The 9,761-nt window shown below is 40.9% G+C and overlaps 1 protein-coding gene across 5 annotated transcripts in view; it reads right to left on the minus strand.

Moving 5' to 3' along the window:
• Positions 1-7,992, minus strand: part of Znf280c (zinc finger protein 280C) — a 61,583-nt gene extending 53,591 nt beyond the window's left edge. For 3 of the 5 annotated variants that reach the window (XM_036174660.1, XM_036174659.1, XM_036174662.1), the window contains exons 1-2: positions 7,922-7,963; positions 6,636-6,695 (exon numbers count right to left, since the gene is read on the minus strand). The gene's annotated coding sequence lies outside the window, so the exon portion shown is untranslated. Of the gene's footprint in view, positions 1-6,635; positions 6,696-7,921 lie in introns of all 5 variants that reach the window. The other 2 variants (XM_036174663.1, XM_036174664.1) reach the window with 2 other exon arrangements.
• Positions 7,993-9,761: the final 1,769 nt, after the last annotated feature.

Below are 9,761 nucleotides of genomic sequence, written 5' to 3' on the forward strand. Positions count from 1 at the left end.
GGCTTGGTCCCACTGAGCCATCTAACATTCTCAATCTCATATTTAATTGCCTATAAATCCTTGGGGGAGGAAGAGGCCTTATGAGCTCTCTTCTTCCTAGCATCTTTCTGCCTGTAAAACTTTGGGGAAGGATGTGGCCTCACGAGCCCCCTCCTTTAGTAACTGTTAACTGTCTATAAATCCTTGGGGTAGGAGGGGGGTCATAAGCCCCTTTCCCATTCTGTGAAGAAAAGTTAACGGACCCAATTTTGTTTAGGTCTCTTTCAGGAAATCATAGCTGCTGACAGTTCAAGAAGGTAAAGGCTAGGTCATTCCCAGAGAACACAGTGTTCCTTAACACTTGGTTAATTGTGAGTAAAGTTAAAGTATAGCCTGGAATACATGAGACCCTGTTTTGTTTTGTTTTTTATAAAAAAAAGAGGGTGTGCAAGAAGGCTCAGTAGATGAGGATGCCTACCACCAAGCCTGACAGCCTGAATTTGAGTACCAGTACCCCACATAGTAGGAGAGAAATGACTCTGACAAATTGTCCTCTCACCTCCTTATATGCTACATGCCTGCACACACACACACACACACACACACACACACAATCATAGGAAATGGAGGGCAATCAAAGGAAAGTGCCCAGTGGATACAGCACTTACTGTATAAGCATATGGAACAAAGTACAGATCCCAGAGCCCACAAAAAAAAGCTGGGCAGATGACCTGGACAAATGGTTCATCAGTTGTTGACTCCCTGTGTTGACCTTACCTTTTTGGAGGAATGGCTAGTGGGGGAGGTGGAAGGGGTCATGGGAGGAGGGATGGTGGGGGAACTGTGGTTGGTACGTAAAATGAGATTTTTTTTAAATAAATAAAAAAAACTCAAAAAAATTTTTTTGAAATTTTTTCAGCTGGATGGTGGTGGTGGCACATGCCTTTAATCCCAGCACTCCTGAGGTAGGTGGCTACATAGTGAGTTACAGAACAGCCAGGACTTTTATTCATTCATCCTTTCATTCATTCTGGGATAGGGTTTCTCTGTGTAGCAGCTTTGGCTTTCCTGGCATGCTATAGAGCAGGCTGGCCTCAAATTCAGAGATCTGCCTGCCTCTGCCTCCAAAGTGCTGGGATTAAAAGCATGCACCACCATCGCCTGGCTAAACTATTTTTATTCTAATTACATCATTTCCCTCCTCCTTTTTCTCCCTCCAAACCCTTCCTTGCTCTCTTTCAAATTCATGGCCTCTTTTTCATTAATTTTTTGTTATATAAGACATGTATGCATATATTTATTCAGAAGTACAATTTGCTTAGCCTTTATAATGTTACTTATTCACATGCTTTTAGGAGTGATCATTTGTTCTTGAATAACCAAGACATCTATCATATGATCAAGCTCTACCACTACTTGGCATATGCCCATAGGATTTGACATTCTTCTCCAGATACTTGCCCTCAACTCTATAGTGTAAAGATATATCCCTGAATATACTATTTCACATATAATAATTGGAAAAAATATGTAGTAACATAGATATTTAGGATTCATTTTGAAAATTGTGATTAGGTATACTAAACCTAAAAAATAAAAGTTATCTTTGGGGATGAGTAGTTAACATTTCATTTCTACCTTACATTTGTGTGTGTATGTGTGTGATGTATGTGCACCTGCGTGTGTCCATGAGAACCAGAGGAAGATCTCAGGTGTCCTGCTCTGTCACTCTCCATCTTATTTCCTAGAGACACAATTTCTCACTGAATGTGGAGCTAGGCTGGCTGCCACTTAGCTCCAATAATCCACCTCTCCCTGGCCCCCATACCCAGTGCTAGGATTGCAGATGCCAACCCAGCCACACCTAGATTTTTCACCTGCGTTCTGAGGATTTGAACCAAGATTCTCATGCTAGTGCAACAAGCACTCTTACCCAAGGAGCCATCACCTTAGCCATTTACTCGCATTGTTATTGTAGATCATTCGCTTTTGGTTTTTTGAGACAGGGTTTCCCTGTGTAGCTTTGCACCTCTCCTGGAACTTGCTCTGGAGACCAGGCTGGCCTCGAACTCACAGAGATCCGCCTGCCTCTGCCTCCCGAGTGCTGGAATTAAAGGTGTGCGCCACCGCTGCCCCATTCACTTTTTATTATATGGGTTACTTTAATCAATCTAAGTAAACACTAAATGTGCCCACCTGTCTCTCAGCAATCCTATTAAAGAAAGATTATCAGTATAAACACTATTCATGGTCTGTCAAGAAGGCTCAGCCAGCAAAAGGCATTTGCTATCAAGCCTGATGACATGTTTGATTCCCAAGACCCATGTTGTGGAAGGAAAGACCACCCCCAAGCTGTGCTCTGACTGCCATGTTTGCAGGCACACACACACAAATAAATGTAAGTTTAAGAAGCCACATAATTGCAGAAACTATTTTGTTGTTGCTGAAAACAGTTGTCTTTATCCATCAAATTGAAGAATCAACTAAAAACAAGCACATGGGGGGCTGAAGGTGGTTAAGAGCACTGGCCACTCTTCACGAGAACCCAGATTCAATTCCCATCATGCACATGGCAGTTCACGACTGTCTGTAACTCCAGTTCCAAGGGATCTGGCATCCTTGTGAAGGCAAAACCCCAATGTACATAAAAAAATAAAAAAAAATCTTAAAAAATGAAAAACAAAAAACAAAACCCAGAAAAAACAAGCACATGATGCCAATCAATTTATTTAGGTCAAAATAATACTAAATACTAAACCATAAAACCTTTAGTCTAATTTCAATCTTGAGCAAACTTATCATATAACTCCTGACAAGGTAACAAGTTAGGACTTCGAAAATAAAGGTGCTTAGAAAATCAGCTGCTGAGACTGCTCACGATAAAGGTAAGTGCTGCTGTCTGAAAACCTGAATTTGAGAAAGAACCAACCTCTCTACAAGTTGTCTTTTGATGTCTGCATGCATGATGTGGCATGCATACACCCATGTGCACACACACACACTCACACCTGCACACACAAATACACAATGCATAATAAAATCTTAAAATAAAATTTTAATACTAGGGGCTGGGGAGATGGCTCAGTGGGGATGAGTACTTGTTAGGCAAACATAAAGACCTAACTCTGAAGCCTTAGTAGCATGTAAAAAACTAGCCATGGCTGCTCGCAGCTATAACCCCACCCCAACTAGGGACTATTAAATTAAATGTACACATCATCTAATCTACAGTAATATTTAGTTATAACTCACTTTCCAAATTGGTTTACTCCTGAGTGAATGTAAATTTAGCATACAAACTAATAAATATTTTAAGCAATTACTACTTGAAGAAACAGGATGAATTATAGAGTTAGAAATAAAAATTAAAAGGCTATGTAAAAATGAGTAATTATCTAGTCGTGTTTTAGTAAATCTGAATTTCAGTATGATAAGTGACATCTTTAACTATGACTTATTCTTCACAATTTAAAAATGTTATTACTATAAGAAAACATATAAATGTTTGCTCATATATATTTTCATCACTTTTTAGCTGAAAAGTAGCAGAAAATTACCTAAAGTTCTTCATAGATTACTTTACTACCAAATCCCCATTACCTTCTATACTCTAGGGGAAAATACAGAATAAAACATAGTTCTATTCTTCAGAAATTTACAATCTAAGTATTAGGGCTTCTATTTTTATGGTGCTGGTGGTCAAATTTAAAGCTTTACATGTGATAAGTTAGTGCTTTTCCATAAGCAACATCCTGCAGCCCCATCTGCACCTTTTAAAACAGATGTTACATTAAAATGATCAAAAATTTGAATAGCTTCATTAAAAAAGAATCAGTTTAAGTCATATCCTGAATTTTCATACCATATACTCTACAAATTCTCTATAAAAATTTTTAAAATCTTGGTTATAGCTAGATGTGATGGCCTTTCAACTGTAATCCCAGAATTTGAGAGGGTAAGTGGGAGAATCATGAGTTGAACACTAGGATAGGCTATATAGGAAGTGAATGCTATTTTGAGCTACATAGTGAAACCCTGGCTTGAAAAATCAAGAGCTAGATACGTAGCTCAGTGACAGGGCATTTGCTTAGTACGCACTAGAGCCTGGGTTTGATTCTTAGGATTAAGAGAGGAAAAGAGATTGTCTTAGCTCCTAAAATGCATTGGCTGTGTTAGGCAGATGGCTCAGTGAGCAAAGACACTTGCCATCGAGCCTGGTTACCTAAGTTCAATCCCTGGAGCCCACATAATGGAAGGAGAAAACCAACTATACAAGTTGTCTTTTGACTTCCACATGTATATTTGCACACCCACGCGCGTGCACACACACACAAAGTGTAAAAATAATTAAATGCTTTTGTTTATATTTCATTCCTTTCTCTCCTCTTCTCTTCCTCTCTCCTTCCTTTTCATACTGTCTTTCTTTCTCCCTCTGAGACAGGGTCTTATTGTGTAACCCTGATTGGCTTGAACTTGTACACCAGGCCAGCCCTTAACTTGCAGTGATTTTCCTGCTTTTTCCTCCCAGTTGTCAGGTGTGCAACACCATGCCTGGATGTGTTTCATTTTTATAAGTACAAAAAAGAACACACGCCGGGTGGTGGTGGCACACGCCTGCAATCCCAGCACTTAGGAGGCAGAGGCAGGCAGATCTCTATGAGTTCAAGGCTAGCCTAGTCTACAAAGCGAGTTCCAGGACAGCCTCCAAAGCTACAAAGAAACCCTGTCGCAAAAAAACAAAACAAAACAAACAAAAAAACAAAACAAAAAACACGTTGTTTTTTTTTTTTATCAAATAGCTGTTTCTGCATCTCTTTTACCTTTATGCAAATTATTTGTGAATTAACTTAAAGTGTCCCATTGGACCCAGATGGTACATAGTGATGACAATTTTTCCCAATAAAAATAATAGAAATACCCTTTAATATAAAACTAATTTGTAGAGAATGCATTTTAAAAGTCTAGATGTACATTTTTATTCAAGTCACTGAGTAAATCAAGTCTTCCTAAACTGTTACAACAATCTAACTAAAAACCAATTATTTTTCAAATTTGTGTGTGTGTGTGTGTGTGTGTGTGTGTGTGTGTGTGTTTGAATATGCTGTAGCATGTGTGCAAGTCAGAAGACAACTTTAAGAAGTTGATTCTCTCCTTCCACCATGTGGGTCCCTGGGATTGAACTCAAATTTTCAGGATTGGTGTTAGCTGGTAAACCATCTTGCTGGCTCCAGAAAAACAATTAATTTAAAGTCCTCTCTAAAGCATAAAGAAACAGGAAAGAATTAGTACATACAAATTGATCCCTAGTACTCCCCCAAAATTGTGTGGTTCTAAATGTTCTCCTAGAAAAATAAGCAGAAGAAAAGGAAGGCATAGAATTCTATACTTCTTTCCCTTTCCTTAACAAAAAGGCAATGTTAAGTGGTAAAATACTTGGCTGGAAAGGCCAGTCTATATTGAAACATTTAACAACTGGAGGAAAGAAGTTGAACAGGAAAAGCTGAGGCTTGGAACTCTTTATCAACAGGACTTTTTCAATACCAGTCTTCAATTTTCAACATACTTGGATGCAGTTATTATTTGAATGTTAAAATGTACAAAAATATAAAGTCTTAAAAATGTAGACAGGGTCTGGGCGGTGGTGCATGCCTTTAATCCCAGCATTCCCAGGAGGCAGAGCCAGGAGGATCTCTGTGAGTTTGAGGTCAATCTGGTCTAAAGAGTGAGATCCAGAGCAGGCACCAAAACTACACAGAGAAACTCTGTCTCAAAAAAACAAAACAAAACAAAATGTAGACAGAGGCTGGGTGTGGTTGTTCATGTCTTTAATCCCAGGACATAGGAGGCAGAGGTAGATGGATCTCTGTGAGTTCCAGGCCAGCCTGGTCTGCAGAGTTCCAGGACAGCCAGGGCTGTTACACAAAGAAACCCTGTCTTGAAACAACAAAACAAACAAACAAAACTTAAAAAAAAAAGAAAGAAAGAAAGAAAGAAAGAAAAATAAATAAATAAATAAATGTAGAGAGGGGAAATTGAATAATACTTCTTAAAACTTTTAGGTGACCCTCTTGCTTATCTTTCTCTAGCACTTTTTGAGATGCTCACAAATAAAAAGTGAGGTATTATTTAATGAGTTGAACCTTAGGTGAAAGTCAGAAGACACTGGTTCAAGAACTGGCTCTAAGGAGAGAGGACTGATGGCTCTTACTTGTAATCACTGTATTGGGGAGGCTGAGCCAACAGGATCAAGAGTTCTGGATAGCCTTAGTTACCTATCAAGTTCAGCCTGTACTACATGGAACCCTATCAAAAAACAAAAACAAAAACAAAAACGAACAAAACAAACAAACAAATAAAATGGGAGGGAGGTCAATGAGATGGGCTTTGTAGGTAAGGGGGCTTGTAGCCAAAACTGATTATCAGCGATGCAACCTCGGGACCTACACAGTAGGAGAGAACTTTGTACTACCAAGTTGTCATCTGACCTCCAAACTGTGGTGTGAGCACACCTGCACACACACACACACACACACACACACACACACACACACAGAGAGAGAGAGAGAGAGAGAGAGAGAGAGAGAGAGAGAGAGAGAGAGAATATAAATAAATGTAATCTAAAAGAAAAAACACCACAACTGGTTCTATTTACGGACCACATAACTGCTTGATGCTATTTCTTCACCTTTAAACCCGGTCTTTAATACTTCATAGCCCTGTAAAAGAGCAACATCAATAAGACATTCAAATGCTATGATAATTACACTTGCACAGGTATTAAAGCAAATCACACAAATCTAACTGAATTTTATAAGCAAACTAGCGCCTTCATAGATTCGTTGCATATATATATATAAATAAATATATATATATATATATATATTTACATAGGATGGCTTGAATTTATACTGTAACTCTCAAAGCAAGACAGCTCTCAAATACCTAGGGGATTTTTGTAGTTTAAAACTGTTTTTAGCTATCAAATACAGTTTTAGAGACACTAAAACTCATAATCCAACACCCAAAACAAAACCAACAAATCCAACCCCCAAAATCCCCAAATCCAACCAACAAAACCAACAATTGAAGCTCATAGATTTAAAAGAAAAATTAGCAAATCTTCCAAACAAAGAGAGGTCTTTGTATAATCTCCCACATTTGGAAGAAACTGGTTTCCTGGACACTGAGAATTCTTCATGAAAAGAATTCACACTTGAGGTGCATTGAGAGGGACTTCCATGTCTGCAGGTTTTTCTCCTCTGATGAGATGCTTGCCCCATCGCTAATAAAACCCTGCACTGCTCACTGATGGAAAATCGTGCATCTAAATCCACATCTGTCCCCTCAGGGCTTTTATCCTCTAGAGTCTAGACAATAACTAAATAGAGCAAGATTTCTGTGACAGAGGAGGGCAGCTCCTTTGGGAAGAATACGGGTACCAGCACAGAAAAACTACTGAGGGTCCTGGGAAAGGGGTTGGGCAGAACCAAGGGCCTCAGGAGCTTGAGGCTGGAAAGTTCAGATTGGCCCACCAGCTTTTCCCAGGACTGCAGAGACCAACGGATGGGAGGGTCTCGTCGCTATCCAATGTACAAAAGATATATCCAATGTAAAAAGCAGACTGAGGGGGATCTCAAGAAAGCAAAGCTACCCAGCCTCCCGGGCCTCCGGTAGACCTTGGCCCATGCGGCCAGGCCCGCAAGGGGCGCATGCACATTTCAGGCCTTGGAGGTGGCCGCTCGCCGGCACCACGACCAGCCCCAGCTCTGCGTTGCCCGGGCGACCTTTCCCAAAACCCTCCCCTCTCCGGGGCCTAAACAAGATGGTAGGCCACGGGCCATCGCGCCGCCGGGTTCCCCAATTTCCAGGGCCATGGAAACCCCAGCAGCGTGCCACGGCCGCTTCCCTGGCATCAGAGGTGGGGGGGTGCGGAGAGGCTTACCCACAACGCTGCAGGACGTCTGGAGCTCCGAGAAGGAGGAGGAGCGGGAGCAGGCGGAGGAAGAGAAGGAGGAGGAGGAGCAGCAGGAGGAGGAAGAGGAGGGGAAGAGCGGGAAGGGGGGAGAGGGTACAAGAGGAGGGGAGGAGGCCCAGGCCGAGGAAGAGCGGAAAGGGAGGAGCGCGGAAACACTGGGTGACCGCCACTCAGATGGAGGCGGCCACAGCCACCACGACTTCCAGCGCCAAAGGAGCCACTCTGAGTATACCCAGAAAATAACAATGCGCACTGTCTGATGGGTAAATCGCGACTCGTAACGTGTACATCCGGGCACGTTTTTGACAATGGTGGGTGCTAACATGTGCGTCGCCACAAGCAGCCTCGAAGGCTCTGGCGCTAGGCAGGGTTACCAGCCGTGGGAAAACGGAAAGGAGCCACGGGAACACTGACCCCCTAATTTGGGCTACATACTGTATCTGAACACACGCAAATAGAAATTCTGAGATCCCCCTGTGAATCAACGTTTTTAAAGATACCGGACTTGATACGCTTTCCACGTTTTAACAGAAAAGAGACATTAAATCGACTTAAGTCATTGACTGATGGCATCTACCACGTTTGTATCTTTCATTCAGGTTTTAACAGAAAACAGAAATTAAGTCGATTTATTTAAGTCATTGACTGATGGCACCCACCACATTTGTTTTAAACACAATTTTGTTTTTCCTTTGTCACTCCTGTGGTATAGAGTCCTATAGTTTTATAAAGTTCCTTTCAATTTTTGTTTTTGTTTCCGACGGGGTTTCTTTGTGTAGCCTTGCTGTTTGGCTGTCTTGGAACTCCCTCTGTAGCCCAGGCTGGCCTTGAATTCAGAGATCTACCTGCCTCTGCCTCCGAGTGCTGAGATTAAAAGCTTGTACCACTATGCCCGGCTTTTTAAAAATTTACAAGAAAAACACTTGCCAAAATACTTAAGTGATCATTTTCTAAACCTTGTCTTTCAAATTTTAAACAATATTTCCTAGCATCCCTAGCTTCTCCTTTCATGTTGGTAGAAAAAAATTTAAAAGGTAAAATCTGCAACCCAAGCGATTCTGCTCTTGGTACTTCCAGCAAGTTAAAGAAGAATTTCGGTCCTGAGTAGGTAAGGGCCATCCCTGGGACCTATATGGTAGAATGAGAGAACAGAGTTACTCAAGTTGTCCTCTGATCTCCACATGCAACCCATAGCCGGAACACGAAACACACACACACACACACACACACACACACACACACACACACACACACACACACACAAACGTGCACTACATACTGAGTTTCCTCTGTAAAACGTTTACTTTTTTTTTTTTTAAACAAAGACTGCTGCTTGTCTCTAAAAACCTCAAAAAAAGTCTCGAACATTCAGTTTAGGAAGAGGCAGTTTGTATGATAAGTCAATCAGAAGCACAATGTCAAAAAATTTAGTGCTACAAAATACATACCCAACTCCATTTGTGTGTAGGTAGGATGGCTTAATTTAGCCTTACATTTTAGCCAATAAACATTGCCAAGCAACCAAATAGCAAATTCTGTGTGGTCTGAAGAGAATGGCTTTCTATCTATAATTCTTAGTGGCAACAGAATAGTTTTTAGATTAAAAACTACTTATGTGGATGAGCATGCAGCAGGCTATTTCCAATGAAGCTTAGCAACATAATCTTTCAGTTGTCATTTTCACCAAGGTTTGCCTCTTGACTAACAATGAAAGGTCCAGGAACCCTCAGAGGAATTATGAGTACCAGGAGCTACTTGTAAATAATTTCCTTCCCTCAGGTTTCATTCATATCTGCTGCCACTTTAA

This window comes from Onychomys torridus, chromosome X (assembly GCF_903995425.1).
Source record: "Onychomys torridus chromosome X, mOncTor1.1, whole genome shotgun sequence".
NCBI classification, from domain to species: domain Eukaryota; kingdom Metazoa; phylum Chordata; class Mammalia; order Rodentia; family Cricetidae; genus Onychomys; species Onychomys torridus.